Source organism: Dermacentor variabilis, chromosome 4 (genome assembly GCF_050947875.1).
Source record: "Dermacentor variabilis isolate Ectoservices chromosome 4, ASM5094787v1, whole genome shotgun sequence".
NCBI lineage: Eukaryota > Metazoa > Arthropoda > Arachnida > Ixodida > Ixodidae > Dermacentor > Dermacentor variabilis.
Window position 1 is genome coordinate 139,863,250 of NC_134571.1, and position 27,082 is coordinate 139,890,331.

Consider the following 27,082-nt stretch of genomic DNA (forward strand, 5'->3'; position numbering starts at 1 on the left):
ATGCGAACAATTTTCGCGATTAGTGACACTTCTTGTCGCCATATTACTCCGCGTAATATCATGCCACGTCCTTCATGTCGTTTTGAATTTGTGCCCGCGAAGTTCAGATCGATGTTGACGCACGAGAGGCTGCGGATGATGAGTGTTTATATTTCGCCAGCGCGTCCACTCACCACAGCTTTACGCCTACATTCAAAACATGCCAACTAAAATTATAATAATAATAATAATAACAACAAAAAGAAGTGCAGGCAAAAAAAAAATTAAAAAGAAAGGTGCCATCAGCACTCGGTGTTCCCAGGTGGTCTCCCTCCCAAGTACTGACCGAGCCCAATGCTGCTTAGCTTCGGGGATCGGACGAGAACCGGCGTATTCAGCATGGTATGGCCGATGGCGAGAAACGAAGGTTTCCGATGCTGCCTGTATCTAAAAGGGAGCATCGGCTCTCTACAGCTACAATGAATAGTCTTTACGGGTTACGGAAACGTCTCATTACGTGGTTTCAATTTGTTGATCTGCGCTAGAAAAGAGAAAATTGCGTGTGCGAGTTGTGCAGAGGAGAGTGGACGTAACACGTTGTGTGTGCTTTTCTGCGGCTTGCACATGTGGCTTGGAATGTGCTGCCGTCTATGTGATGTTATCAACCTGCATGCGTGTAATAGCGATGCAGTTAGCAGTTTATGCGAACAATTTTCGCGATTAGTGACACTTCTTGTCGCCATATTACTCCGCGTAATATCATGCCACGTCCTTCATGTCGTTTTGAATTTGTGCCCGCGAAGTTCAGATCGATGTTGACGCACGAGAGGCTGCGGATGATGAGTGTTTATATTTCGCCAGCGCGTCCACTCACCACAGCTTTACGCCTACATTCAAAACATGCCAACTAAAATAATAATAATAATAATAATAATAATAACAACAAAAAAGAAGTGCAGGCAAAAAAAAAAATTAAAAAGAAAGGTGCCATCAGCACTCGGTGTTCCCAGGTGGTCTCCCTCCCAAGTACTGACCGAGCCCAATGCTGTTTAGCTTCGGGGATCGGACGAGAACCGGCGTATTCAGCATGGTATGGCCGATGGCGAGAAACGAAGGTTTCCGATGCTGCCTGTATCTAAAAGGGAGCATCGGCTCTCTACAGCTACAATGAATAGTCTTTACGGGTTACGGAAACGTCTCATTACGTGGTTTCAATTTGTTGATCTGCGCTAGAAAAGAGAAAATTGCGTGTGCGAGTTGTGCAGAGGAGAGTGGACGTAACACGTTGTGTGTGCTTTTCTGCGGCTTGCACATGTGGCTTGGAATGTGCTGCCGTCTATGTGATGTTATCAACCTGCATGCGTGTAATAGCGATGCAGTTAGCAGTTTATGCGAACAATTTTCGCGATTAGTGACACTTCTTGTCGCCATATTACTCCGCGTAATATCATGCCACGTCCTTCATGTCGTTTTGAATTTGTGCCCGCGAAGTTCAGATCGATGTTGACGCACGAGAGGCTGCGGATGATGAGTGTTTATATTTCGCCAGCGCGTCCACTCACCACAGCTTTACGCCTACATTCAAAACATGCCAACTAAAATAATAATAATAATAATAATAATAACAACAAAAAAGAAGTGCAGGCAAAAAAAAAAATTAAAAAGAAAGGTGCCATCAGCACTCGGTGTTCCCAGGTGGTCTCCCTCCCAAGTACTGACCGAGCCCAATGCTGCTTAGCTTCGGGGATCGGACGAGAACCGGCGTATTCAGCATGGTATGGCCGATGGCGAGAAACGAAGGTTTCCGATGCTGCCTGTATCTAAAAGGGAGCATCGGCTCTCTACAGCTACAATGAATAGTCTTTACGGGTTACGGAAACGTCTCATTACGTGGTTTCAATTTGTTGATCTGCGCTAGAAAAGAGAAAATTGCGTGTGCGAGTTGTGCAGAGGAGAGTGGACGTAACACGTTGTGTGTGCTTTTCTGCGGCTTGCACATGTGGCTTGGAATGTGCTGCCGTCTATGTGATGTTATCAACCTGCATGCGTGTAATAGCGATGCAGTTAGCAGTTTATGCGAACAATTTTCGCGATTAGTGACACTTCTTGTCGCCATATTACTCCGCGTAATATCATGCCACGTCCTTCATGTCGTTTTGAATTTGTGCCCGCGAAGTTCAGATCGATGTTGACGCACGAGAGGCTGCGGATGATGAGTGTTTATATTTCGCCAGCGCGTCCACTCACCACAGCTTTACGCCTACATTCAAAACATGCCAACTAAAATAATAATAATAATAACAACAAAAAAGAAGTGCAGGCAAAAAAAAAATTAAAAAGAAAGGTGCCATCAGCACTCGGTGTTCCCAGGTGGTCTCCCTCCCAAGTACTGACCGAGCCCAATGCTGCTTAGCTTCGGGGATCGGACGAGAACCGGCGTATTCAGCATGGTATGGCCGATGGCGAGAAACGAAGGTTTCCGATGCTGCCTGTATCTAAAAGGGAGCATCGGCTCTCTACAGCTACAATGAATAGTCTTTACGGGTTACGGAAACGTCTCATTACGTGGTTTCAATTTGTTGATCTGCGCTAGAAAAGAGAAAATTGCGTGTGCGAGTTGTGCAGAGGAGAGTGGACGTAACACGTTGTGTGTGCTTTTCTGCGGCTTGCACATGTGGCTTGGAATGTGCTGCCGTCTATGTGATGTTATCAACCTGCATGCGTGTAATAGCGATGCAGTTAGCAGTTTATGCGAACAATTTTCGCGATTAGTGACACTTCTTGTCGCCATATTACTCCGCGTAATATCATGCCACGTCCTTCATGTCGTTTTGAATTTGTGCCCGCGAAGTTCAGATCGATGTTGACGCACGAGAGGCTGCGGATGATGAGTGTTTATATTTCGCCAGCGCGTCCACTCACCACAGCTTTACGCCTACATTCAAAACATGCCAACTAAAATAATAATAATAATAATAATAATAACAACAAAAAAGAAGTGCAGGCAAAAAAAAAATTAAAAAGAAAGGTGCCATCAGCACTCGGTGTTCCCAGGTGGTCTCCCTCCCAAGTACTGACCGAGCCCAATGCTGCTTAGCTTCGGGGATCGGACGAGAACCGGCGTATTCAGCATGGTATGGCCGATGGCGAGAAACGAAGGTTTCCGATGCTGCCTGTATCTAAAAGGGAGCATCGGCTCTCTACAGCTACAATGAATAGTCTTTACGGGTTACGGAAACGTCTCATTACGTGGTTTCAATTTGTTGATCTGCGCTAGAAAAGAGAAAATTGCGTGTGCGAGTTGTGCAGAGGAGAGTGGACGTAACACGTTGTGTGTGCTTTTCTGCGGCTTGCACATGTGGCTTGGAATGTGCTGCCGTCTATGTGATGTTATCAACCTGCATGCGTGTAATAGCGATGCAGTTAGCAGTTTATGCGAACAATTTTCGCGATTAGTGACACTTCTTGTCGCCATATTACTCCGCGTAATATCATGCCACGTCCTTCATGTCGTTTTGAATTTGTGCCCGCGAAGTTCAGATCGATGTTGACGCACGAGAGGCTGCGGATGATGAGTGTTTATATTTCGCCAGCGCGTCCACTCACCACAGCTTTACGCCTACATCCAAAACATGCCAACTAAAATAATAATAATAATAATAATAATAACAACAAAAAAGAAGTGCAGGCAAAAAAAAAAATTAAAAAGAAAGGTGCCATCAGCACTCGGTGTTCCCAGGTGGTCTCCCTCCCAAGTACTGACCGAGCCCAATGCTGCTTAGCTTCGGGGATCGGACGAGAACCGGCGTATTCAGCATGGTATGGCCGATGGCGAGAAACGAAGGTTTCCGATGCTGCCTGTATCTAAAAGGGAGCATCGGCTCTCTACAGCTACAATGAATAGTCTTTACGGGTTACGGAAACGTCTCATTACGTGGTTTCAATTTGTTGATCTGCGCTAGAAAAGAGAAAATTGCGTGTGCGAGTTGTGCAGAGGAGAGTGGACGTAACACGTTGTGTGTGCTTTTCTGCGGCTTGCACATGTGGCTTGGAATGTGCTGCCGTCTATGTGATGTTATCAACCTGCATGCGTGTAATAGCGATGCAGTTAGCAGTTTATGCGAACAATTTTCGCGATTAGTGACACTTCTTGTCGCCATATTACTCCGCGTAATATCATGCCACGTCCTTCATGTCGTTTTGAATTTGTGCCCGCGAAGTTCAGATCGATGTTGACGCACGAGAGGCTGCGGATGATGAGTGTTTATATTTCGCCAGCGCGTCCACTCACCACAGCTTTACGCCTACATTCAAAACATGCCAACTAAAATAATAATAATAATAATAATAACAACAAAAAAGAAGTGCAGGCAAAAAAAAAATTAAAAAGAAAGGTGCCATCAGCACTCGGTGTTCCCAGGTGGTCTCCCTCCCAAGTACTGACCGAGCCCAATGCTGCTTAGCTTCGGGGATCGGACGAGAACCGGCGTATTCAGCATGGTATGGCCGATGGCGAGAAACGAAGGTTTCCGATGCTGCCTGTATCTAAAAGGGAGCATCGGCTCTCTACAGCTACAATGAATAGTCTTTACGGGTTACGGAAACGTCTCATTACGTGGTTTCAATTTGTTGATCTGCGCTAGAAAAGAGAAAATTGCGTGTGCGAGTTGTGCAGAGGAGAGTGGACGTAACACGTTGTGTGTGCTTTTCTGCGGCTTGCACATGTGGCTTGGAATGTGCTGCCGTCTATGTGATGTTATCAACCTGCATGCGTGTAATAGCGATGCAGTTAGCAGTTTATGCGAACAATTTTCGCGATTAGTGACACTTCTTGTCGCCATATTACTCCGCGTAATATCATGCCACGTCCTTCATGTCGTTTTGAATTTGTGCCCGCGAAGTTCAGATCGATGTTGACGCACGAGAGGCTGCGGATGATGAGTGTTTATATTTCGCCAGCGCGTCCACTCACCACAGCTTTACGCCTACATTCAAAACATGCCAACTAAAATAATAATAATAATAATAATAATAACAAAAAAGAAGTGCAGGCAAAAAAAAAAATTAAAAAGAAAGGTGCCATCAGCACTCGGTGTTCCCAGGTGGTCTCCCTCCCAAGTACTGACCGAGCCCAATGCTGCTTAGCTTCGGGGATCGGACGAGAACCGGCGTATTCAGCATGGTATGGCCGATGGCGAGAAACGAAGGTTTCCGATGCTGCCTGTATCTAAAAGGGAGCATCGGCTCTCTACAGCTACAATGAATAGTCTTTACGGGTTACGGAAACGTCTCATTACGTGGTTTCAATTTGTTGATCTGCGCTAGAAAAGAGAAAATTGCGTGTGCGAGTTGTGCAGAGGAGAGTGGACGTAACACGTTGTGTGTGCTTTTCTGCGGCTTGCACATGTGGCTTGGAATGTGCTGCCGTCTATGTGATGTTATCAACCTGCATGCGTGTAATAGCGATGCAGTTAGCAGTTTATGCGAACAATTTTCGCGATTAGTGACACTTCTTGTCGCCATATTACTCCGCGTAATATCATGCCACGTCCTTCATGTCGTTTTGAATTTGTGCCCGCGAAGTTCAGATCGATGTTGACGCACGAGAGGCTGCGGATGATGAGTGTTTATATTTCGCCAGCGCGTCCACTCACCACAGCTTTACGCCTACATTCAAAACATGCCAACTAAAATAATAATAATAATAATAATAACAACAAAAAAGAAGTGCAGGCAAAAAAAAAAATTAAAAAGAAAGGTGCCATCAGCACTCGGTGTTCCCAGGTGGTCTCCCTCCCAAGTACTGACCGAGCCCAATGCTGCTTAGCTTCGGGGATCGGACGAGAACCGGCGTATTCAGCATGGTATGGCCGATGGCGAGAAACGAAGGTTTCCGATGCTGCCTGTATCTAAAAGGGAGCATCGGCTCTCTACAGCTACAATGAATAGTCTTTACGGGTTACGGAAACGTCTCATTACGTGGTTTCAATTTGTTGATCTGCGCTAGAAAAGAGAAAATTGCGTGTGCGAGTTGTGCAGAGGAGAGTGGACGTAACACGTTGTGTGTGCTTTTCTGCGGCTTGCACATGTGGCTTGGAATGTGCTGCCGTCTATGTGATGTTATCAACCTGCATGCGTGTAATAGCGATGCAGTTAGCAGTTTATGCGAACAATTTTCGCGATTAGTGACACTTCTTGTCGCCATATTACTCCGCGTAATATCATGCCACGTCCTTCATGTCGTTTTGAATTTGTGCCCGCGAAGTTCAGATCGATGTTGACGCACGAGAGGCTGCGGATGATGAGTGTTTATATTTCGCCAGCGCGTCCACTCACCACAGCTTTACGCCTACATTCAAAACATGCCAACTAAAATAATAATAATAATAATAATAACAACAAAAAAGAAGTGCAGGCAAAAAAAAAAATTAAAAAGAAAGGTGCCATCAGCACTCGGTGTTCCCAGGTGGTCTCCCTCCCAAGTACTGACCGAGCCCAATGCTGCTTAGCTTCGGGGATCGGACGAGAACCGGCGTATTCAGCATGGTATGGCCGATGGCGAGAAACGAAGGTTTCCGATGCTGCCTGTATCTAAAAGGGAGCATCGGCTCTCTACAGCTACAATGAATAGTCTTTACGGGTTACGGAAACGTCTCATTACGTGGTTTCAATTTGTTGATCTGCGCTAGAAAAGAGAAAATTGCGTGTGCGAGTTGTGCAGAGGAGAGTGGACGTAACACGTTGTGTGTGCTTTTCTGCGGCTTGCACATGTGGCTTGGAATGTGCTGCCGTCTATGTGATGTTATCAACCTGCATGCGTGTAATAGCGATGCAGTTAGCAGTTTATGCGAACAATTTTCGCGATTAGTGACACTTCTTGTCGCCATATTACTCCGCGTAATATCATGCCACGTCCTTCATGTCGTTTTGAATTTGTGCCCGCGAAGTTCAGATCGATGTTGACGCACGAGAGGCTGCGGATGATGAGTGTTTATATTTCGCCAGCGCGTCCACTCACCACAGCTTTACGCCTACATTCAAAACATGCCAACTAAAGTAATAATAATAATAATAATAATAACAACAAAAAAGAAGTGCAGGCAAAAAAAAAAAATTAAAAAGAAAGGTGCCATCAGCACTCGGTGTTCCCAGGTGGTCTCCCTCCCAAGTACTGACCGAGCCCAATGCTGCTTAGCTTCGGGGATCGGACGAGAACCGGCGTATTCAGCATGGTATGGCCGATGGCGAGAAACGAAGGTTTCCGATGCTGCCTGTATCTAAAAGGGAGCATCGGCTCTCTACAGCTACAATGAATAGTCTTTACGGGTTACGGAAACGTCTCATTACGTGGTTTCAATTTGTTGATCTGCGCTAGAAAAGAGAAAATTGCGTGTGCGAGTTGTGCAGAGGAGAGTGGACGTAACACGTTGTGTGTGCTTTTCTGCGGCTTGCACATGTGGCTTGGAATGTGCTGCCGTCTATGTGATGTTATCAACCTGCATGCGTGTAATAGCGATGCAGTTAGCAGTTTATGCGAACAATTTTCGCGATTAGTGACACTTCTTGTCGCCATATTACTCCGCGTAATATCATGCCACGTCCTTCATGTCGTTTTGAATTTGTGCCCGCGAAGTTCAGATCGATGTTGACGCACGAGAGGCTGCGGATGATGAGTGTTTATATTTCGCCAGCGCGTCCACTCACCACAGCTTTACGCCTACATTCAAAACATGCCAACTAAAATAATAATAATAATAATAATAACAACAAAAAAGAAGTGCAGGCAAAAAAAAAATTAAAAAGAAAGGTGCCATCAGCACTCGGTGTTCCCAGGTGGTCTCCCTCCCAAGTACTGACCGAGCCCAATGCTGCTTAGCTTCGGGGATCGGACGAGAACCGGCGTATTCAGCATGGTATGGCCGATGGCGAGAAACGAAGGTTTCCGATGCTGCCTGTATCTAAAAGGGAGCATCGGCTCTCTACAGCTACAATGAATAGTCTTTACGGGTTACGGAAACGTCTCATTACGTGGTTTCAATTTGTTGATCTGCGCTAGAAAAGAGAAAATTGCGTGTGCGAGTTGTGCAGAGGAGAGTGGACGTAACACGTTGTGTGTGCTTTTCTGCGGCTTGCACATGTGGCTTGGAATGTGCTGCCGTCTATGTGATGTTATCAACCTGCATGCGTGTAATAGCGATGCAGTTAGCAGTTTATGCGAACAATTTTCGCGATTAGTGACACTTCTTGTCGCCATATTACTCCGCGTAATATCATGCCACGTCCTTCATGTCGTTTTGAATTTGTGCCCGCGAAGTTCAGATCGATGTTGACGCACGAGAGGCTGCGGATGATGAGTGTTTATATTTCGCCAGCGCGTCCACTCACCACAGCTTTACGCCTACATTCAAAACATGCCAACTAAAGTAATAATAATAATAATAATAATAACAACAAAAAAGAAGTGCAGGCAAAAAAAAAAAATTAAAAAGAAAGGTGCCATCAGCACTCGGTGTTCCCAGGTGGTCTCCCTCCCAAGTACTGACCGAGCCCAATGCTGCTTAGCTTCGGGGATCGGACGAGAACCGGCGTATTCAGCATGGTATGGCCGATGGCGAGAAACGAAGGTTTCCGATGCTGCCTGTATCTAAAAGGGAGCATCGGCTCTCTACAGCTACAATGAATAGTCTTTACGGGTTACGGAAACGTCTCATTACGTGGTTTCAATTTGTTGATCTGCGCTAGAAAAGAGAAAATTGCGTGTGCGAGTTGTGCAGAGGAGAGTGGACGTAACACGTTGTGTGTGCTTTTCTGCGGCTTGCACATGTGGCTTGGAATGTGCTGCCGTCTATGTGATGTTATCAACCTGCATGCGTGTAATAGCGATGCAGTTAGCAGTTTATGCGAACAATTTTCGCGATTAGTGACACTTCTTGTCGCCATATTACTCCGCGTAATATCATGCCACGTCCTTCATGTCGTTTTGAATTTGTGCCCGCGAAGTTCAGATCGATGTTGACGCACGAGAGGCTGCGGATGATGAGTGTTTATATTTCGCCAGCGCGTCCACTCACCACAGCTTTACGCCTACATTCAAAACATGCCAACTAAAATAATAATAATAATAATAATAACAACAAAAAAGAAGTGCAGGCAAAAAAAAAATTATAAAGAAAGGTGCCATCAGCACTCGGTGTTCCCAGGTGGTCTCCCTCCCAAGTACTGACCGAGCCCAATGCTGCTTAGCTTCGGGGATCGGACGAGAACCGGCGTATTCAGCATGGTATGGCCGATGGCGAGAAACGAAGGTTTCCGATGCTGCCTGTATCTAAAAGGGAGCATCGGCTCTCTACAGCTACAATGAATAGTCTTTACGGGTTACGGAAACGTCTCATTACGTGGTTTCAATTTGTTGATCTGCGCTAGAAAAGAGAAAATTGCGTGTGCGAGTTGTGCAGAGGAGAGTGGACGTAACACGTTGTGTGTGCTTTTCTGCGGCTTGCACATGTGGCTTGGAATGTGCTGCCGTCTATGTGATGTTATCAACCTGCATGCGTGTAATAGCGATGCAGTTAGCAGTTTATGCGAACAATTTTCGCGATTAGTGACACTTCTTGTCGCCATATTACTCCGCGTAATATCATGCCACGTCCTTCATGTCGTTTTGAATTTGTGCCCGCGAAGTTCAGATCGATGTTGACGCACGAGAGGCTGCGGATGATGAGTGTTTATATTTCGCCAGCGCGTCCACTCACCACAGCTTTACGCCTACATTCAAAACATGCCAACTAAAATAATAATAATAATAATAATAACAACAAAAAAGAAGTGCAGGCAAAAAAAAAATTAAAAAGAAAGGTGCCATCAGCACTCGGTGTTCCCAGGTGGTCTCCCTCCCAAGTACTGACCGAGCCCAATGCTGCTTAGCTTCGGGGATCGGACGAGAACCGGCGTATTCAGCATGGTATGGCCGATGGCGAGAAACGAAGGTTTCCGATGCTGCCTGTATCTAAAAGGGAGCATCGGCTCTCTACAGCTACAATGAATAGTCTTTACGGGTTACGGAAACGTCTCATTACGTGGTTTCAATTTGTTGATCTGCGCTAGAAAAGAGAAAATTGCGTGTGCGAGTTGTGCAGAGGAGAGTGGACGTAACACGTTGTGTGTGCTTTTCTGCGGCTTGCACATGTGGCTTGGAATGTGCTGCCGTCTATGTGATGTTATCAACCTGCATGCGTGTAATAGCGATGCAGTTAGCAGTTTATGCGAACAATTTTCGCGATTAGTGACACTTCTTGTCGCCATATTACTCCGCGTAATATCATGCCACGTCCTTCATGTCGTTTTGAATTTGTGCCCGCGAAGTTCAGATCGATGTTGACGCACGAGAGGCTGCGGATGATGAGTGTTTATATTTCGCCAGCGCGTCCACTCACCACAGCTTTACGCCTACATTCAAAACATGCCAACTAAAATAATAATAATAATAATAATAATAGCAACAAAAAAGAAGTGCAGGCAAAAAAAAAATTAAAAAGAAAGGTGCCATCAGCACTCGGTGTTCCCAGGTGGTCTCCCTCCCAAGTACTGACCGAGCCCAATGCTGCTTAGCTTCGGGGATCGGACGAGAACCGGCGTATTCAGCATGGTATGGCCGATGGCGAGAAACGAAGGTTTCCGATGCTGCCTGTATCTAAAAGGGAGCATCGGCTCTCTACAGCTACAATGAATAGTCTTTACGGGTTACGGAAACGTCTCATTACGCGGTTTCAATTTGTTGATCTGCGCTAGAAAAGAGAAAATTGCGTGTGCGAGTTGTGCAGAGGAGAGTGGACGTAACACGTTGTGTGTGCTTTTCTGCGGCTTGCACATGTGGCTTGGAATGTGCTGCCGTCTATGTGATGTTATCAACCTGCATGCGTGTAATAGCGATGCAGTTAGCAGTTTATGCGAACAATTTTCGCGATTAGTGACACTTCTTGTCGCCATATTACTCCGCGTAATATCATGCCACGTCCTTCATGTCGTTTTGAATTTGTGCCCGCGAAGTTCAGATCGATGTTGACGCACGAGAGGCTGCGGATGATGAGTGTTTATATTTCGCCAGCGCGTCCACTCACCACAGCTTTACGCCTACATTCAAAACATGCCAACTAAAATAATAATAATAATAATAATAACAACAAAAAAGAAGTGCAGGCAAAAAAAAAATTAAAAAGAAAGGTGCCATCAGCACTCGGTGTTCCCAGGTGGTCTCCCTCCCAAGTACTGACCGAGCCCAATGCTGCTTAGCTTCGGGGATCGGACGAGAACCGGCGTATTCAGCATGGTATGGCCGATGGCGAGAAACGAAGGTTTCCGATGCTGCCTGTATCTAAAAGGGAGCATCGGCTCTCTACAGCTACAATGAATAGTCTTTACGGGTTACGGAAACGTCTCATTACGCGGTTTCAATTTGTTGATCTGCGCTAGAAAAGAGAAAATTGCGTGTGCGAGTTGTGCAGAGGAGAGTGGACGTAACACGTTGTGTGTGCTTTTCTGCGGCTTGCACATGTGGCTTGGAATGTGCTGCCGTCTATGTGATGTTATCAACCTGCATGCGTGTAATAGCGATGCAGTTAGCAGTTTATGCGAACAATTTTCGCGATTAGTGACACTTCTTGTCGCCATATTACTCCGCGTAATATCATGCCACGTCCTTCATGTCGTTTTGAATTTGTGCCCGCGAAGTTCAGATCGATGTTGACGCACGAGAGGCTGCGGATGATGAGTGTTTATATTTCGCCAGCGCGTCCACTCACCACAGCTTTACGCCTACATTCAAAACATGCCAACTAAAATAATAATAATAATAATAATAACAAAAAAAAAAGAAGTGCAGGCAAAAAAAAATTAAAAAGAAAGGTGCCATCAGCACTCGGTGTTCCCAGGTGGTCTCCCTCCCAAGTACTGACCGAGCCCAATGCTGCTTAGCTTCGGGGATCGGACGAGAACCGGCGTATTCAGCATGGTATGGCCGATGGCGAGAAACGAAGGTTTCCGATGCTGCCTGTATCTAAAAGGGAGCATCGGCTCTCTACAGCTACAATGAATAGTCTTTACGGGTTACGGAAACGTCTCATTACGTGGTTTCAATTTGTTGATCTGCGCTAGAAAAGAGAAAATTGCGTGTGCGAGTTGTGCAGAGGAGAGTGGACGTAACACGTTGTGTGTGCTTTTCTGCGGCTTGCACATGTGGCTTGGAATGTGCTGCCGTCTATGTGATGTTATCAACCTGCATGCGTGTAATAGCGATGCAGTTAGCAGTTTATGCGAACAATTTTCGCGATTAGTGACACTTCTTGTCGCCATATTACTCCGCGTAATATCATGCCACGTCCTTCATGTCGTTTTGAATTTGTGCCCGCGAAGTTCAGATCGATGTTGACGCACGAGAGGCTGCGGATGATGAGTGTTTATATTTCGCCAGCGCGTCCACTCACCACAGCTTTACGCCTACATTCAAAACATGCCAACTAAAATAATAATAATAATAATAATAACAACAAAAAAGAAGTGCAGGCAAAAAAAAAATTAAAAAGAAAGGTGCCATCAGCACTCGGTGTTCCCAGGTGGTCTCCCTCCCAAGTACTGACCGAGCCCAATGCTGCTTAGCTTCGGGGATCGGACGAGAACCGGCGTATTCAGCATGGTATGGCCGATGGCGAGAAACGAAGGTTTCCGATGCTGCCTGTATCTAAAAGGGAGCATCGGCTTTCTACAGCTACAATGAATAGTCTTTACGGGTTACGGAAACGTCTCATTACGCGGTTTCAATTTGTTGATCTGCGCTAGAAAAGAGAAAATTGCGTGTGCGAGTTGTGCAGAGGAGAGTGGACGTAACACGTTGTGTGTGCTTTTCTGCGGCTTGCACATGTGGCTTGGAATGTGCTGCCGTCTATGTGATGTTATCAACCTGCATGCGTGTAATAGCGATGCAGTTAGCAGTTTATGCGAACAATTTTCGCGATTAGTGACACTTCTTGTCGCCATATTACTCCGCGTAATATCATGCCACGTCCTTCATGTCGTTTTGAATTTGTGCCCGCGAAGTTCAGATCGATGTTGACGCACGAGAGGCTGCGGATGATGAGTGTTTATATTTCGCCAGCGCGTCCACTCACCACAGCTTTACGCCTACATTCAAAACATGCCAACTAAAATAATAATAATAATAATAATAACAACAAAAAAGAAGTGCAGGCAAAAAAAAAATTAAAAAGAAAGGTGCCATCAGCACTCGGTGTTCCCAGGTGGTCTCCCTCCCAAGTACTGACCGAGCCCAATGCTGCTTAGCTTCGGGGATCGGACGAGAACCGGCGTATTCAGCATGGTATGGCCGATGGCGAGAAACGAAGGTTTCCGATGCTGCCTGTATCTAAAAGGGAGCATCGGCTCTCTACAGCTACAATGAATAGTCTTTACGGGTTACGGAAACGTCTCATTACGTGGTTTCAATTTGTTGATCTGCGCTAGAAAAGAGAAAATTGCGTGTGCGAGTTGTGCAGAGGAGAGTGGACGTAACACGTTGTGTGTGCTTTTCTGCGGCTTGCACATGTGGCTTGGAATGTGCTGCCGTCTATGTGATGTTATCAACCTGCATGCGTGTAATAGCGATGCAGTTAGCAGTTTATGCGAACAATTTTCGCGATTAGTGACACTTCTTGTCGCCATATTACTCCGCGTAATATCATGCCACGTCCTTCATGTCGTTTTGAATTTGTGCCCGCGAAGTTCAGATCGATGTTGACGCACGAGAGGCTGCGGATGATGAGTGTTTATATTTCGCCAGCGCGTCCACTCACCACAGCTTTACGCCTACATTCAAAACATGCCAACTAAAATAATAATAATAATAATAATAACAACAAAAAAGAAGTGCAGGCAAAAAAAAAAATTAAAAAGAAAGGTGCCATCAGCACTCGGTGTTCCCAGGTGGTCTCCCTCCCAAGTACTGACCGAGCCCAATGCTGCTTAGCTTCGGGGATCGGACGAGAACCGGCGTATTCAGCATGGTATGGCCGATGGCGAGAAACGAAGGTTTCCGATGCTGCCTGTATCTAAAAGGGAGCATCGGCTCTCTACAGCTACAATGAATAGTCTTTACGGGTTACGGAAACGTCTCATTACGCGGTTTCAATTTGTTGATCTGCGCTAGAAAAGAGAAAATTGCGTGTGCGAGTTGTGCAGAGGAGAGTGGACGTAACACGTTGTGTGTGCTTTTCTGCGGCTTGCACATGTGGCTTGGAATGTGCTGCCGTCTATGTGATGTTATCAACCTGCATGCGTGTAATAGCGATGCAGTTAGCAGTTTATGCGAACAATTTTCGCGATTAGTGACACTTCTTGTCGCCATATTACTCCGCGTAATATCATGCCACGTCCTTCATGTCGTTTTGAATTTGTGCCCGCGAAGTTCAGATCGATGTTGACGCACGAGAGGCTGCGGATGATGAGTGTTTATATTTCGCCAGCGCGTCCACTCACCACAGCTTTACGCCTACATTCAAAACATGCCAACTAAAATAAGAATAATAATAATAATAACAACAAAAAAGAAGTGCAGGCAAAAAAAAAATTAAAAAGAAAGGTGCCATCAGCACTCGGTGTTCCCAGGTGGTCTCCCTCCCAAGTACTGACCGAGCCCAATGCTGCTTAGCTTCGGGGATCGGACGAGAACCGGCGTATTCAGCATGGTATGGCCGATGGCGAGAAACGAAGGTTTCCGATGCTGCCTGTATCTAAAAGGGAGCATCGGCTCTCTACAGCTACAATGAATAGTCTTTACGGGTTACGGAAACGTCTCATTACGTGGTTTCAATTTGTTGATCTGCGCTAGAAAAGAGAAAATTGCGTGTGCGAGTTGTGCAGAGGAGAGTGGACGTAACACGTTGTGTGTGCTTTTCTGCGGCTTGCACATGTGGCTTGGAATGTGCTGCCGTCTATGTGATGTTATCAACCTGCATGCGTGTAATAGCGATGCAGTTAGCAGTTTATGCGAACAATTTTCGCGATTAGTGACACTTCTTGTCGCCATATTACTCCGCGTAATATCATGCCACGTCCTTCATGTCGTTTTGAATTTGTGCCCGCGAAGTTCAGATCGATGTTGACGCACGAGAGGCTGCGGATGATGAGTGTTTATATTTCGCCAGCGCGTCCACTCACCACAGCTTTACGCCTACATTCAAAACGTGCCAACTAAAATAATAATAATAATAATAATAACAACAAAAAAGAAGTGCAGGCAAAAAAAAAATTAAAAAGAAAGGTGCCATCAGCACTCGGTGTTCCCAGGTGGTCTCCCTCCCAAGTACTGACCGAGCCCAATGCTGCTTAGCTTCGGGGATCGGACGAGAACCGGCGTATTCAGCATGGTATGGCCGATGGCGAGAAACGAAGGTTTCCGATGCTGCCTGTATCTAAAAGGGAGCATCGGCTCTCTACAGCTACAATGAATAGTCTTTACGGGTTACGGAAACGTCTCATTACGTGGTTTCAATTTGTTGATCTGCGCTAGAAAAGAGAAAATTGCGTGTGCGAGTTGTGCAGAGGAGAGTGGACGTAACACGTTGTGTGTGCTTTTCTGCGGCTTGCACATGTGGCTTGGAATGTGCTGCCGTCTATGTGATGTTATCAACCTGCATGCGTGTAATAGCGATGCAGTTAGCAGTTTATGCGAACAATTTTCGCGATTAGTGACACTTCTTGTCGCCATATTACTCCGCGTAATATCATGCCACGTCCTTCATGTCGTTTTGAATTTGTGCCCGCGAAGTTCAGATCGATGTTGACGCACGAGAGGCTGCGGATGATGAGTGTTTATATTTCGCCAGCGCGTCCACTCACCACAGCTTTACGCCTACATTCAAAACATGCCAACTAAAATAATAATAATAATAATAATAACAACAAAAAAGAAGTGCAGGCAAAAAAAAAAATTAAAAAGAAAGGTGCCATCAGCACTCGGTGTTCCCAGGTGGTCTCCCTCCCAAGTACTGACCGAGCCCAATGCTGCTTAGCTTCGGGGATCGGACGAGAACCGGCGTATTCAGCATGGTATGGCCGATGGCGAGAAACGAAGGTTTCCGATGCTGCCTGTATCTAAAAGGGAGCATCGGCTCTCTACAGCTACAATGAATAGTCTTTACGGGTTACGGAAACGTCTCATTACGTGGTTTCAATTTGTTGATCTGCGCTAGAAAAGAGAAAATTGCGTGTGCGAGTTGTGCAGAGGAGAGTGGACGTAACACGTTGTGTGTGCTTTTCTGCGGCTTGCACATGTGGCTTGGAATGTGCTGCCGTCTATGTGATGTTATCAACCTGCATGCGTGTAATAGCGATGCAGTTAGCAGTTTATGCGAACAATTTTCGCGATTAGTGACACTTCTTGTCGCCATATTACTCCGCGTAATATCATGCCACGTCCTTCATGTCGTTTTGAATTTGTGCCCGCGAAGTTCAGATCGATGTTGACGCACGAGAGGCTGCGGATGATGAGTGTTTATATTTCGCCAGCGCGTCCACTCACCACAGCTTTACGCCTACATTTAAAACATGCCAACTAAAATAATAATAATAATAATAATAACAACAAAAAAGAAGTGCAGGCAAAAAAAAAATTAAAAAGAAAGGTGCCATCAGCACTCGGTGTTCCCAGGTGGTCTCCCTCCCAAGTACTGACCGAGCCCAATGCTGCTTAGCTTCGGGGATCGGACGAGAACCGGCGTATTCAGCATGGTATGGCCGATGGCGAGAAACGAAGGTTTCCGATGCTGCCTGTATCTAAAAGGGAGCATCGGCTCTCTACAGCTACAATGAATAGTCTTTACGGGTTACGGAAACGTCTCATTACGTGGTTTCAATTTGTTGATCTGCGCTAGAAAAGAGAAAATTGCGTGTGCGAGTTGTGCAGAGGAGAGTGGACGTAACACGTTGTGTGTGCTTTTCTGCGGCTTGCACATGTGGCTTGGAATGTGCTGCCGTCTATGTGATGTTATCAACCTGCATGCGTGTAATAGCGATGCAGTTAGCAGTTTATGCGAACAATTTTCGCGATTAGTGACACTTCTTGTCGCCATATTACTCCGCGTAATATCATGCCACGTCCTTCATGTCGTTTTGAATTTGTGCCCGCGAAGTTCAGATCGATGTTGACGCACGAGAGGCTGCGGATGATGAGTGTTTATATTTCGCCAGCGCGTCCACTCACCACAGCTTTACGCCTACATTCAAAACATGCCAACTAAAATAATAATAATAATAATAATAACAACAAAAAAGAAGTGCAGGCAAAAAAAAAATTAAAAAGAAAGGTGCCATCAGCACTCGGTGTTCCCAGGTGGTCTCCCTCCCAAGTACTGACCGAGCCCAATGCTGCTTAGCTTCTGGGATCGGACGAGAACCGGCGTATTCAGCATGGTATGGCCGATGGCGAGAAACGAAGGTTTCCGATGCTGCCTGTATCTAAAAGGGAGCATCGGCTCTCTACAGCTACAATGAATAGTCTTTACGGGTTACGGAAACGTCTCATTACGTGGTTTCAATTTGTTGATCTGCGCTAGAAAAGAGAAAATTGCGTGTGCGAGTTGTGCAGAGGAGAGTGGACGTAACACGTTGTGTGTGCTTTTCTGCGGCTTGCACATGTGGCTTGGAATGTGCTGCCGTCTATGTGATGTTATCAACCTGCATGCGTGTAATAGCGATGCAGTTAGCAGTTTATGCGAACAATTTTCGCGATTAGTGACACTTCTTGTCGCCATATTACTCCGCGTAATATCATGCCACGTCCTTCATGTCGTTTTGAATTTGTGCCCGCGAAGTTCAGATCGATGTTGACGCACGAGAGGCTGCGGATGATGAGTGTTTATATTTCGCCAGCGCGTCCACTCACCACAGCTTTACGCCTACATTCAAAACATGCCAACTAAAATAATAATAATAATAATAATAACAACAAAAAAGAAGTGCAGGCAAAAAAAAAATTAAAAAGAAAGGTGCCATCAGCACTCGGTGTTCCCAGGTGGTCTCCCTCCCAAGTACTGACCGAGCCCAATGCTGCTTAGCTTCGGGGATCGGACGAGAACCGGCGTATTCAGCATGGTATGGCCGATGGCGAGAAACGAAGGTTTCCGATGCTGCCTGTATCTAAAAGGGAGCATCGGCTCTCTACAGCTACAATGAATAGTCTTTACGGGTTACGGAAACGTCTCATTACGCGGTTTCAATTTGTTGATCTGCGCTAGAAAAGAGAAAATTGCGTGTGCGAGTTGTGCAGAGGAGAGTGGACGTAACACGTTGTGTGTGCTTTTCTGCGGCTTGCACATGTGGCTTGGAATGTGCTGCCGTCTATGTGATGTTATCAACCTGCATGCGTGTAATAGCGATGCAGTTAGCAGTTTATGCGAACAATTTTCGCGATTAGTGACACTTCTTGTCGCCATATTACTCCGCGTAATATCATGCCACGTCCTTCATGTCGTTTTGAATTTGTGCCCGCGAAGTTCAGATCGATGTTGACGCACGAGAGGCTGCGGATGATGAGTGTTTATATTTCGCCAGCGCGTCCACTCACCACAGCTTTACGCCTACATTCAAAACATGCCAACTAAAATAATAATAATAATAATAATAACAACAAAAAAGAAGTGCAGGCAAAAAAAAATTAAAAAGAAAGGTGCCATCAGCACTCGGTGTTCCCAGGTGGTCTCCCTCCCAAGTACTGACCGAGCCCAATGCTGCTTAGCTTCGGGGATCGGACGAGAACCGGCGTATTCAGCATGGTATGGCCGATGGCGAGAAACGAAGGTTTCCGATGCTGCCTGTATCTAAAAGGGAGCATCGGCTCTCTACAGCTACAATGAATAGTCTTTACGGGTTACGGAAACGTCTCATTACGCGGTTTCAATTTGTTGATCTGCGCTAGAAAAGAGAAAATTGCGTGTGCGAGTTGTGCAGAGGAGAGTGGACGTAACACGTTGTGTGTGCTTTTCTGCGGCTTGCACATGTGGCTTGGAATGTGCTGCCGTCTATGTGATGTTATCAACCTGCATGCGTGTAATAGCGATGCAGTTAGCAGTTTATGCGAACAATTTTCGCGATTAGTGACACTTCTTGTCGCCATATTACTCCGCGTAATATCATGCCACGTCCTTCATGTCGTTTTGAATTTGTGCCCGCGAAGTTCAGATCGATGTTGACGCACGAGAGGCTGCGGATGATGAGTGTTTATATTTCGCCAGCGCGTCCACTCACCACAGCTTTACGCCTACATTCAAAACATGCCAACTAAAATAATAATAATAATAATAATAACAACAAAAAAGAAGTGCAGGCAAAAAAAAAATTAGAAAGAAAGGTGCCATCAGCACTCGGTGTTCCCAGGTGGTCTCCCTCCCAAGTACTGACCGAGCCCAATGCTGCTTAGCTTCGGGGATCGGACGAGAACCGGCGTATTCAGCATGGTATGGCCGATGGCGAGAAACGAAGGTTTCCGATGCTGCCTGTATCTAAAAGGGAGCATCGGCTCTCTACAGCTACAATGAATAGTCTTTACGGGTTACGGAAACGTCTCATTACGCGGTTTCAATTTGTTGATCTGCGCTAGAAAAGAGAAAATTGCGTGTGCGAGTTGTGCAGAGGAGAGTGGACGTAACACGTTGTGTGTGCTTTTCTGCGGCTTGCACATGTGGCTTGGAATGTGCTGCCGTCTATGTGATGTTATCAACCTGCATGCGTGTAATAGCGATGCAGTTAGCAGTTTATGCGAACAATTTTCGCGATTAGTGACACTTCTTGTCGCCATATTACTCCGCGTAATATCATGCCACGTCCTTCATGTCGTTTTGAATTTGTGCCCGCGAAGTTCAGATCGATGTTGACGCACGAGAGGCTGCGGATGATGAGTGTTTATATTTCGCCAGCGCGTCCACTCACCACAGCTTTACGCCTACATTCAAAACATGCCAACTAAAATAATAATAATAATAATAATAACAAAAAAAAAGAAGTGCAGGCAAAAAAAAATTAAAAAGAAAGGTGCCATCAGCACTCGGTGTTCCCAGGTGGTCTCCCTCCCAAGTACTGACCGAGCCCAATGCTGCTTAGCTTCGGGGATCGGACGAGAACCGGCGTATTCAGCATGGTATGGCCGATGGCGAGAAACGAAGGTTTCCGATGCTGCCTGTATCTAAAAGGGAGCATCGGCTCTCTACAGCTACAATGAATAGTCTTTACGGGTTACGGAAACGTCTCATTACGTGGTTTCAATTTGTTGATCTGCGCTAGAAAAGAGAAAATTGCGTGTGCGAGTTGTGCAGAGGAGAGTGGACGTAACACGTTGTGTGTGCTTTTCTGCGGCTTGCACATGTGGCTTGGAATGTGCTGCCGTCTATGTGATGTTATCAACCTGCATGCGTGTAATAGCGATGCAGTTAGCAGTTTATGCGAACAATTTTCGCGATTAGTGACACTTCTTGTCGCCATATTACTCCGCGTAATATCATGCCACGTCCTTCATGTCGTTTTGAATTTGTGCCCGCGAAGTTCAGATCGATGTTGACGCACGAGAGGCTGCGGATGATGAGTGTTTATATTTCGCCAGCGCGTCCACTCACCACAGCTTTACGCCTACATTCAAAACATGCCAACTAAAATAATAATAATAATAATAATAACAACAAAAAAGAAGTGCAGGCAAAAAAAAAATTAAAAAGAAAGGTGCCATCAGCACTCGGTGTTCCCAGGTGGTCTCCCTGCCAAGTACTGACCGAGCCCAATGCTGCTTAGCTTCGGGGATCGGACGAGAACCGGCGTATTCAGCATGGTATGGCCGATGGCGAGAAACGAAGGTTTCCGATGCTGCCTGTATCTAAAAGGGAGCATCGGCTTTCTACAGCTACAATGAATAGTCTTTACGGGTTACGGAAACGTCTCATTACGCGGTTTCAATTTGTTGATCTGCGCTAGAAAAGAGAAAATTGCGTGTGCGAGTTGTGCAGAGGAGAGTGGACGTAACACGTTGTGTGTGCTTTTCTGCGGCTTGCACATGTGGCTTGGAATGTGCTGCCGTCTATGTGATGTTATCAACCTGCATGCGTGTAATAGCGATGCAGTTAGCAGTTTATGCGAACAATTTTCGCGATTAGTGACACTTCTTGTCGCCATATTACTCCGCGTAATATCATGCCACGTCCTTCATGTCGTTTTGAATTTGTGCCCGCGAAGTTCAGATCGATGTTGACGCACGAGAGGCTGCGGATGATGAGTGTTTATATTTCGCCAGCGCGTCCACTCACCACAGCTTTACGCCTACATTCAAAACATGCCAACTAAAATAATAATAATAATAATAATAACAACAAAAAAGAAGTGCAGGCAAAAAAAAAATTAAAAAGAAAGGTGCCATCAGCACTCGGTGTTCCCAGGTGGTCTCCCTCCCAAGTACTGACCGAGCCCAATGCTGCTTAGCTTCGGGGATCGGACGAGAACCGGCGTATTCAGCATGGTATGGCCGATGGCGAGAAACGAAGGTTTCCGATGCTGCCTGTATCTAAAAGGGAGCATCGGCTCTCTACAGCTACAATGAATAGTCTTTACGGGTTACGGAAACGTCTCATTACGTGGTTTCAATTTGTTGATCTGCGCTAGAAAAGAGAAAATTGCGTGTGCGAGTTGTGCAGAGGAGAGTGGACGTAACACGTTGTGTGTGCTTTTCTGCGGCTTGCACATGTGGCTTGGAATGTGCTGCCGTCTATGTGATGTTATCAACCTGCATGCGTGTAATAGCGATGCAGTTAGCAGTTTATGCGAACAATTTTCGCGATTAGTGACACTTCTTGTCGCCATATTACTCCGCGTAATATCATGCCACGTCCTTCATGTCGTTTTGAATTTGTGCCCGCGAAGTTCAGATCGATGTTGACGCACGAGAGGCTGCGGATGATGAGTGTTTATATTTCGCCAGCGCGTCCACTCACCACAGCTTTACGCCTACATTCAAAACATGCCAACTAAAATAATAATAATAATAATAATAACAACAAAAAAGAAGTGCAGGCAAAAAAAAAAATTAAAAAGAAAGGTGCCATCAGCACTCGGTGTTCCCAGGTGGTCTCCCTCCCAAGTACTGACCGAGCCCAATGCTGCTTAGCTTCGGGGATCGGACGAGAACCGGCGTATTCAGCATGGTATGGCCGATGGCGAGAAACGAAGGTTTCCGATGCTGCCTGTATCTAAAAGGGAGCATCGGCTCTCTACAGCTACAATGAATAGTCTTTACGGGTTACGGAAACGTCTCATTACGCGGTTTCAATTTGTTGATCTGCGCTAGAAAAGAGAAAATTGCGTGTGCGAGTTGTGCAGAGGAGAGTGGACGTAACACGTTGTGTGTGCTTTTCTGCGGCTTGCACATGTGGCTTGGAATGTGCTGCCGTCTATGTGATGTTATCAACCTGCATGCGTGTAATAGCGATGCAGTTAGCAGTTTATGCGAACAATTTTCGCGATTAGTGACACTTCTTGTCGCCATATTACTCCGCGTAATATCATGCCACGTCCTTCATGTCGTTTTGAATTTGTGCCCGCGAAGTTCAGATCGATGTTGACGCACGAGAGGCTGCGGATGATGAGTGTTTATATTTCGCCAGCGCGTCCACTCACCACAGCTTTACGCCTACATTCAAAACATGCCAACTAAAATAAGAATAATAATAATAATAACAACAAAAAAGAAGTGCAGGCAAAAAAAAAATTAAAAAGAAAGGTGCCATCAGCACTCGGTGTTCCCAGGTGGTCTCCCTCCCAAGTACTGACCGAGCCCAATGCTGCTTAGCTTCGGGGATCGGACGAGAACCGGCGTATTCAGCATGGTATGGCCGATGGCGAGAAACGAAGGTTTCCGATGCTGCCTGTATCTAAAAGGGAGCATCGGCTCTCTACAGCTACAATGAATAGTCTTTACGGGTTACGGAAACGTCTCATTACGTGGTTTCAATTTGTTGATCTGCGCTAGAAAAGAGAAAATTGCGTGTGCGAGTTGTGCAGAGGAGAGTGCACGTAACACGTTGTGTGTGCTTTTCTGCGGCTTGCACATGTGGCTTGGAATGTGCTGCCGTCTATGTGATGTTATCAACCTGCATGCGTGTAATAGCGATGCAGTTAGCAGTTTATGCGAACAATTTTCGCGATTAGTGACACTTCTTGTCGCCATATTACTCCGCGTAATATCATGCCACGTCCTTCATGTCGTTTTGAATTTGTGCCCGCGAAGTTCAGATCGATGTTGACGCACGAGAGGCTGCGGATGATGAGTGTTTATATTTCGCCAGCGCGTCCACTCACCACAGCTTTACGCCTACATTCAAAACGTGCCAACTAAAATAATAATAATAATAATAATAACAACAAAAAAGAAGTGCAGGCAAAAAAAAAAATTAAAAAGAAAGGTGCCATCAGCACTCGGTGTTCCCAGGTGGTCTCCCTCCCAAGTACTGACCGAGCCCAATGCTGCTTAGCTTCGGGGATCGGACGAGAACCGGCGTATTCAGCATGGTATGGCCGATGGCGAGAAACGAAGGTTTCCGATGCTGCCTGTATCTAAAAGGGAGCATCGGCTCTCTACAGCTACAATGAATAGTCTTTACGGGTTACGGAAACGTCTCATTACGTGGTTTCAATTTGTTGATCTGCGCTAGAAAAGAGAAAATTGCGTGTGCGAGTTGTGCAGAGGAGAGTGGACGTAACACGTTGTGTGTGCTTTTCTGCGGCTTGCACATGTGGCTTGGAATGTGCTGCCGTCTATGTGATGTTATCAACCTGCATGCGTGTAATAGCGATGCAGTTAGCAGTTTATGCGAACAATTTTCGCGATTAGTGACACTTCTTGTCGCCATATTACTCCGCGTAATATCATGCCACGTCCTTCATGTCGTTTTGAATTTGTGCCCGCGAAGTTCAGATCGATGTTGACGCACGAGAGGCTGCGGATGATGAGTGTTTATATTTCGCCAGCGCGTCCACTCACCACAGCTTTACGCCTACATTCAAAACATGCCAACTAAAATAATAATAATAATAATAATAACAACAAAAAAGAAGTGCAGGCAAAAAAAAAAATTAAAAAGAAAGGTGCCATCAGCACTCGGTGTTCCCAGGTGGTCTCCCTCCCAAGTACTGACCGAGCCCAATGCTGCTTAGCTTCGGGGATCGGACGAGAACCGGCGTATTCAGCATGGTATGGCCGATGGCGAGAAACGAAGGTTTCCGATGCTGCCTGTATCTAAAAGGGAGCATCGGCTCTCTACAGCTACAATGAATAGTCTTTACGGGTTACGGAAACGTCTCATTACGTGGTTTCAATTTGTTGATCTGCGCTAGAAAAGAGAAAATTGCGTGTGCGAGTTGTGCAGAGGAGAGTGGACGTAACACGTTGTGTGTGCTTTTCTGCGGCTTGCACATGTGGCTTGGAATGTGCTGCCGTCTATGTGATGTTATCAACCTGCATGCGTGTAATAGCGATGCAGTTAGCAGTTTATGCGAACAATTTTCGCGATTAGTGACACTTCTTGTCGCCATATTACTCCGCGTAATATCATGCCACGTCCTTCATGTCGTTTTGAATTTGTGCCCGCGAAGTTCAGATCGATGTTGACGCACGAGAGGCTGCGGATGATGAGTGTTTATATTTCGCCAGCGCGTCCACTCACCACAGCTTTACGCCTACATTTAAAACATGCCAACTAAAATAATAATAATAATAATAATAACAACAAAAAAGAAGTGCAGGCAAAAAAAAAAATTAAAAAGAAAGGTGCCATCAGCACTCGGTGTTCCCAGGTGGTCTCCCTCCCAAGTACTGACCGAGCCCAATGCTGCTTAGCTTCGGGGATCGGACGAGAACCGGCGTATTCAGCATGGTATGGCCGATGGCGAGAAACGAAGGTTTCCGATGCTGCCTGTATCTAAAAGGGAGCATCGGCTCTCTACAGCTACAATGAATAGTCTTTACGGGTTACGGAAACGTCTCATTACGTGGTTTCAATTTGTTGATCTGCGCTAGAAAAGAGAAAATTGCGTGTGCGAGTTGTGCAGAGGAGAGTGGACGTAACACGTTGTGTGTGCTTTTCTGCGGCTTGCACATGTGGCTTGGAATGTGCTGCCGTCTATGTGATGTTATCAACCTGCATGCGTGTAATAGCGATGCAGTTAGCAGTTTATGCGAACAATTTTCGCGATTAGTGACACTTCTTGTCGCCATATTACTCCGCGTAATATCATGCCACGTCCTTCATGTCGTTTTGAATTTGTGCCCGCGAAGTTCAGATCGATGTTGACGCACGAGAGGCTGCGGATGATGAGTGTTTATATTTCGCCAGCGCGTCCACTCACCACAGCTTTACGCCTACATTCAAAACATGCCAACTAAAATAATAATAATAATAATAATAATAACAACAAAAAAGAAGTGCAGGCAAAAAAAAAAATTAAAAAGAAAGGTGCCATCAGCACTCGGTGTTCCCAGGTGGTCTCCCTCCCAAGTACTGACCGAGCCCAATGCTGCTTAGCTTCGGGGATCGGACGAGAACCGGCGTATTCAGCATGGTATGGCCGATGGCGAGAAACGAAGGTTTCCGATGCTGCCTGTATCTAAAAGGGAGCATCGGCTCTCTACAGCTACAATGAATAGTCTTTACGGGTTACGGAAACGTCTCATTACGCGGTTTCAATTTGTTGATCTGCGCTAGAAAAGAGAAAATTGCGTGTGCGAGTTGTGCAGAGGAGAGTGGACGTAACACGTTGTGTGTGCTTTTCTGCGGCTTGCACATGTGGCTTGGAATGTGCTGCCGTCTATGTGATGTTATCAACCTGCATGCGTGTAATAGCGATGCAGTTAGCAGTTTATGCGAACAATTTTCGCGATTAGTGACACTTCTTGTCGCCATATTACTCCGCGTAATATCATGCCACGTCCTTCATGTCGTTTTGAATTTGTGCCCGCGAAGTTCAGATCGATGTTGACGCACGAGAGGCTGCGGATGATGAGTGTTTATATTTCGCCAGCGCGTCCACTCACCACAGCTTTACGCCTACATTCAAAACATGCCAACTAAAATAATAATAATAATAATAATAACAACAAAAAAGAAGTGCAGGCAAAAAAAAAATTAAAAAGAAAGGTGCCATCAGCACTCGGTGTTCCCAGGTGGTCTCCCTCCCAAGTACTGACCGAGCCCAATGCTGCTTAGCTTCGGGGATCGGACGAGAACCGGCGTATTCAGCATGGTATGGCCGATGGCGAGAAACGAAGGTTTCCGATGCTGCCTGTATCTAAAAGGGAGCATCGGCTCTCTACAGCTACAATGAATAGTCTTTACGGGTTACGGAAACGTCTCATTACGTGGTTTCAATTTGTTGATCTGCGCTAGAAAAGAGAAAATTGCGTGTGCGAGTTGTGCAGAGGAGAGTGGACGTAACACGTTGTGTGTGCTTTTCTGCGGCTTGCACATGTGGCTTGGAATGTGCTGCCGTCTATGTGATGTTATCAACCTGCATGCGTGTAATAGCGATGCAGTTAGCAGTTTATGCGAACAATTTTCGCGATTAGTGACACTTCTTGTCGCCATATTACTCCGCGTAATATCATGCCACGTCCTTCATGTCGTTTTGAATTTGTGCCCGCGAAGTTCAGATCGATGTTGACGCACGAGAGGCTGCGGATGATGAGTGTTTATATTTCGCCAGCGCGTCCACTCACCACAGCTTTACGCCTACATTCAAAACGTGCCAACTAAAATAATAATAATAATAATAATAACAACAAAAAAGAAGTGCAGGCAAAAAAAAAATTAAAAAGAAAGGTGCCATCAGCACTCGGTGTTCCCAGGTGGTCTCCCTCCCAAGTACTGACCGAGCCCAATGCTGCTTAGCTTCGGGGATCGGACGAGAACCGGCGTATTCAGCATGGTATGGCCGATGGCGAGAAACGAAGGTTTCCGATGCTGCCTGTATCTAAAAGGGAGCATCGGCTCTCTACAGCTACAATGAATAGTCTTTACGGGTTACGGAAACG

The 27,082-nt window shown here is 45.9% G+C and overlaps 39 non-coding genes and 1 pseudogene across 39 annotated transcripts; all 40 read right to left on the reverse strand.

Annotated features, from left to right (window-relative positions):
• Positions 1-276: 276 nt before the first annotated feature.
• LOC142580682 (5S ribosomal RNA) lies at positions 277-395 on the reverse strand. The gene has a single exon (XR_012827827.1). It is a non-coding gene; the product is annotated as a 5S ribosomal RNA (ribosomal RNA).
• A 569-nt stretch (positions 396-964) lies between these two features.
• Positions 965-1,083, reverse strand: LOC142580260 (5S ribosomal RNA). The gene has a single exon (XR_012827687.1). It is a non-coding gene; the product is annotated as a 5S ribosomal RNA (ribosomal RNA).
• Positions 1,084-1,649: 566 nt separating this feature from the next.
• On the reverse strand, positions 1,650-1,768 carry LOC142580683 (5S ribosomal RNA). Its single transcript, XR_012827828.1, has one exon. It is a non-coding gene; the product is annotated as a 5S ribosomal RNA (ribosomal RNA).
• Positions 1,769-2,324: 556 nt separating this feature from the next.
• On the reverse strand, positions 2,325-2,443 carry LOC142580685 (5S ribosomal RNA). The gene has a single exon (XR_012827829.1). It is a non-coding gene; the product is annotated as a 5S ribosomal RNA (ribosomal RNA).
• A 565-nt stretch (positions 2,444-3,008) lies between these two features.
• LOC142580686 (5S ribosomal RNA) lies at positions 3,009-3,127 on the reverse strand. Its single transcript, XR_012827830.1, has one exon. It is a non-coding gene; the product is annotated as a 5S ribosomal RNA (ribosomal RNA).
• A 566-nt stretch (positions 3,128-3,693) lies between these two features.
• Positions 3,694-3,812, reverse strand: LOC142580687 (5S ribosomal RNA). The gene has a single exon (XR_012827831.1). It is a non-coding gene; the product is annotated as a 5S ribosomal RNA (ribosomal RNA).
• Positions 3,813-4,374: 562 nt separating this feature from the next.
• On the reverse strand, positions 4,375-4,493 carry LOC142580688 (5S ribosomal RNA). Its single transcript, XR_012827832.1, has one exon. It is a non-coding gene; the product is annotated as a 5S ribosomal RNA (ribosomal RNA).
• Positions 4,494-5,056: 563 nt separating this feature from the next.
• LOC142580690 (5S ribosomal RNA) lies at positions 5,057-5,175 on the reverse strand. The gene has a single exon (XR_012827834.1). It is a non-coding gene; the product is annotated as a 5S ribosomal RNA (ribosomal RNA).
• A 563-nt stretch (positions 5,176-5,738) lies between these two features.
• On the reverse strand, positions 5,739-5,857 carry LOC142580691 (5S ribosomal RNA). The gene has a single exon (XR_012827835.1). It is a non-coding gene; the product is annotated as a 5S ribosomal RNA (ribosomal RNA).
• A 563-nt stretch (positions 5,858-6,420) lies between these two features.
• LOC142580692 (5S ribosomal RNA) lies at positions 6,421-6,539 on the reverse strand. Its single transcript, XR_012827836.1, has one exon. It is a non-coding gene; the product is annotated as a 5S ribosomal RNA (ribosomal RNA).
• A 567-nt stretch (positions 6,540-7,106) lies between these two features.
• Positions 7,107-7,225, reverse strand: LOC142580693 (5S ribosomal RNA). Its single transcript, XR_012827837.1, has one exon. It is a non-coding gene; the product is annotated as a 5S ribosomal RNA (ribosomal RNA).
• Positions 7,226-7,787: 562 nt separating this feature from the next.
• On the reverse strand, positions 7,788-7,906 carry LOC142580694 (5S ribosomal RNA). The gene has a single exon (XR_012827838.1). It is a non-coding gene; the product is annotated as a 5S ribosomal RNA (ribosomal RNA).
• Positions 7,907-8,473: 567 nt separating this feature from the next.
• Positions 8,474-8,592, reverse strand: LOC142580695 (5S ribosomal RNA). The gene has a single exon (XR_012827839.1). It is a non-coding gene; the product is annotated as a 5S ribosomal RNA (ribosomal RNA).
• Positions 8,593-9,154: 562 nt separating this feature from the next.
• On the reverse strand, positions 9,155-9,273 carry LOC142580696 (5S ribosomal RNA). Its single transcript, XR_012827840.1, has one exon. It is a non-coding gene; the product is annotated as a 5S ribosomal RNA (ribosomal RNA).
• A 562-nt stretch (positions 9,274-9,835) lies between these two features.
• Positions 9,836-9,954, reverse strand: LOC142580697 (5S ribosomal RNA). Its single transcript, XR_012827841.1, has one exon. It is a non-coding gene; the product is annotated as a 5S ribosomal RNA (ribosomal RNA).
• Positions 9,955-10,519: 565 nt separating this feature from the next.
• Positions 10,520-10,638, reverse strand: LOC142580698 (5S ribosomal RNA). Its single transcript, XR_012827842.1, has one exon. It is a non-coding gene; the product is annotated as a 5S ribosomal RNA (ribosomal RNA).
• Positions 10,639-11,200: 562 nt separating this feature from the next.
• Positions 11,201-11,319, reverse strand: LOC142580699 (5S ribosomal RNA). Its single transcript, XR_012827843.1, has one exon. It is a non-coding gene; the product is annotated as a 5S ribosomal RNA (ribosomal RNA).
• A 562-nt stretch (positions 11,320-11,881) lies between these two features.
• Positions 11,882-12,000, reverse strand: LOC142580702 (5S ribosomal RNA). Its single transcript, XR_012827845.1, has one exon. It is a non-coding gene; the product is annotated as a 5S ribosomal RNA (ribosomal RNA).
• Positions 12,001-12,562: 562 nt separating this feature from the next.
• On the reverse strand, positions 12,563-12,681 carry LOC142580703 (5S ribosomal RNA). The gene has a single exon (XR_012827846.1). It is a non-coding gene; the product is annotated as a 5S ribosomal RNA (ribosomal RNA).
• Positions 12,682-13,243: 562 nt separating this feature from the next.
• Positions 13,244-13,362, reverse strand: LOC142580704 (5S ribosomal RNA). Its single transcript, XR_012827847.1, has one exon. It is a non-coding gene; the product is annotated as a 5S ribosomal RNA (ribosomal RNA).
• A 563-nt stretch (positions 13,363-13,925) lies between these two features.
• Positions 13,926-14,044, reverse strand: LOC142580705 (5S ribosomal RNA). Its single transcript, XR_012827848.1, has one exon. It is a non-coding gene; the product is annotated as a 5S ribosomal RNA (ribosomal RNA).
• Positions 14,045-14,606: 562 nt separating this feature from the next.
• On the reverse strand, positions 14,607-14,725 carry LOC142580706 (5S ribosomal RNA). The gene has a single exon (XR_012827849.1). It is a non-coding gene; the product is annotated as a 5S ribosomal RNA (ribosomal RNA).
• Positions 14,726-15,287: 562 nt separating this feature from the next.
• LOC142580707 (5S ribosomal RNA) lies at positions 15,288-15,406 on the reverse strand. Its single transcript, XR_012827850.1, has one exon. It is a non-coding gene; the product is annotated as a 5S ribosomal RNA (ribosomal RNA).
• Positions 15,407-15,969: 563 nt separating this feature from the next.
• On the reverse strand, positions 15,970-16,088 carry LOC142580708 (5S ribosomal RNA). Its single transcript, XR_012827851.1, has one exon. It is a non-coding gene; the product is annotated as a 5S ribosomal RNA (ribosomal RNA).
• Positions 16,089-16,650: 562 nt separating this feature from the next.
• Positions 16,651-16,769, reverse strand: LOC142580709 (5S ribosomal RNA). Its single transcript, XR_012827852.1, has one exon. It is a non-coding gene; the product is annotated as a 5S ribosomal RNA (ribosomal RNA).
• Positions 16,770-17,331: 562 nt separating this feature from the next.
• Positions 17,332-17,450, reverse strand: LOC142580370 (5S ribosomal RNA; annotated as a pseudogene).
• Positions 17,451-18,012: 562 nt separating this feature from the next.
• On the reverse strand, positions 18,013-18,131 carry LOC142580710 (5S ribosomal RNA). Its single transcript, XR_012827853.1, has one exon. It is a non-coding gene; the product is annotated as a 5S ribosomal RNA (ribosomal RNA).
• A 561-nt stretch (positions 18,132-18,692) lies between these two features.
• LOC142580711 (5S ribosomal RNA) lies at positions 18,693-18,811 on the reverse strand. The gene has a single exon (XR_012827854.1). It is a non-coding gene; the product is annotated as a 5S ribosomal RNA (ribosomal RNA).
• A 562-nt stretch (positions 18,812-19,373) lies between these two features.
• On the reverse strand, positions 19,374-19,492 carry LOC142580713 (5S ribosomal RNA). Its single transcript, XR_012827856.1, has one exon. It is a non-coding gene; the product is annotated as a 5S ribosomal RNA (ribosomal RNA).
• A 561-nt stretch (positions 19,493-20,053) lies between these two features.
• LOC142580714 (5S ribosomal RNA) lies at positions 20,054-20,172 on the reverse strand. The gene has a single exon (XR_012827857.1). It is a non-coding gene; the product is annotated as a 5S ribosomal RNA (ribosomal RNA).
• Positions 20,173-20,734: 562 nt separating this feature from the next.
• Positions 20,735-20,853, reverse strand: LOC142580247 (5S ribosomal RNA). Its single transcript, XR_012827677.1, has one exon. It is a non-coding gene; the product is annotated as a 5S ribosomal RNA (ribosomal RNA).
• Positions 20,854-21,415: 562 nt separating this feature from the next.
• Positions 21,416-21,534, reverse strand: LOC142580715 (5S ribosomal RNA). The gene has a single exon (XR_012827858.1). It is a non-coding gene; the product is annotated as a 5S ribosomal RNA (ribosomal RNA).
• Positions 21,535-22,097: 563 nt separating this feature from the next.
• On the reverse strand, positions 22,098-22,216 carry LOC142580717 (5S ribosomal RNA). The gene has a single exon (XR_012827859.1). It is a non-coding gene; the product is annotated as a 5S ribosomal RNA (ribosomal RNA).
• Positions 22,217-22,778: 562 nt separating this feature from the next.
• LOC142580718 (5S ribosomal RNA) lies at positions 22,779-22,897 on the reverse strand. Its single transcript, XR_012827860.1, has one exon. It is a non-coding gene; the product is annotated as a 5S ribosomal RNA (ribosomal RNA).
• Positions 22,898-23,460: 563 nt separating this feature from the next.
• LOC142580719 (5S ribosomal RNA) lies at positions 23,461-23,579 on the reverse strand. Its single transcript, XR_012827861.1, has one exon. It is a non-coding gene; the product is annotated as a 5S ribosomal RNA (ribosomal RNA).
• A 563-nt stretch (positions 23,580-24,142) lies between these two features.
• On the reverse strand, positions 24,143-24,261 carry LOC142580720 (5S ribosomal RNA). Its single transcript, XR_012827862.1, has one exon. It is a non-coding gene; the product is annotated as a 5S ribosomal RNA (ribosomal RNA).
• A 563-nt stretch (positions 24,262-24,824) lies between these two features.
• Positions 24,825-24,943, reverse strand: LOC142580721 (5S ribosomal RNA). Its single transcript, XR_012827863.1, has one exon. It is a non-coding gene; the product is annotated as a 5S ribosomal RNA (ribosomal RNA).
• Positions 24,944-25,509: 566 nt separating this feature from the next.
• Positions 25,510-25,628, reverse strand: LOC142580722 (5S ribosomal RNA). The gene has a single exon (XR_012827865.1). It is a non-coding gene; the product is annotated as a 5S ribosomal RNA (ribosomal RNA).
• Positions 25,629-26,190: 562 nt separating this feature from the next.
• Positions 26,191-26,309, reverse strand: LOC142580723 (5S ribosomal RNA). The gene has a single exon (XR_012827866.1). It is a non-coding gene; the product is annotated as a 5S ribosomal RNA (ribosomal RNA).
• Positions 26,310-26,871: 562 nt separating this feature from the next.
• Positions 26,872-26,990, reverse strand: LOC142580725 (5S ribosomal RNA). The gene has a single exon (XR_012827868.1). It is a non-coding gene; the product is annotated as a 5S ribosomal RNA (ribosomal RNA).
• Between the last annotated feature and the right edge of the window lie 92 nt (positions 26,991-27,082).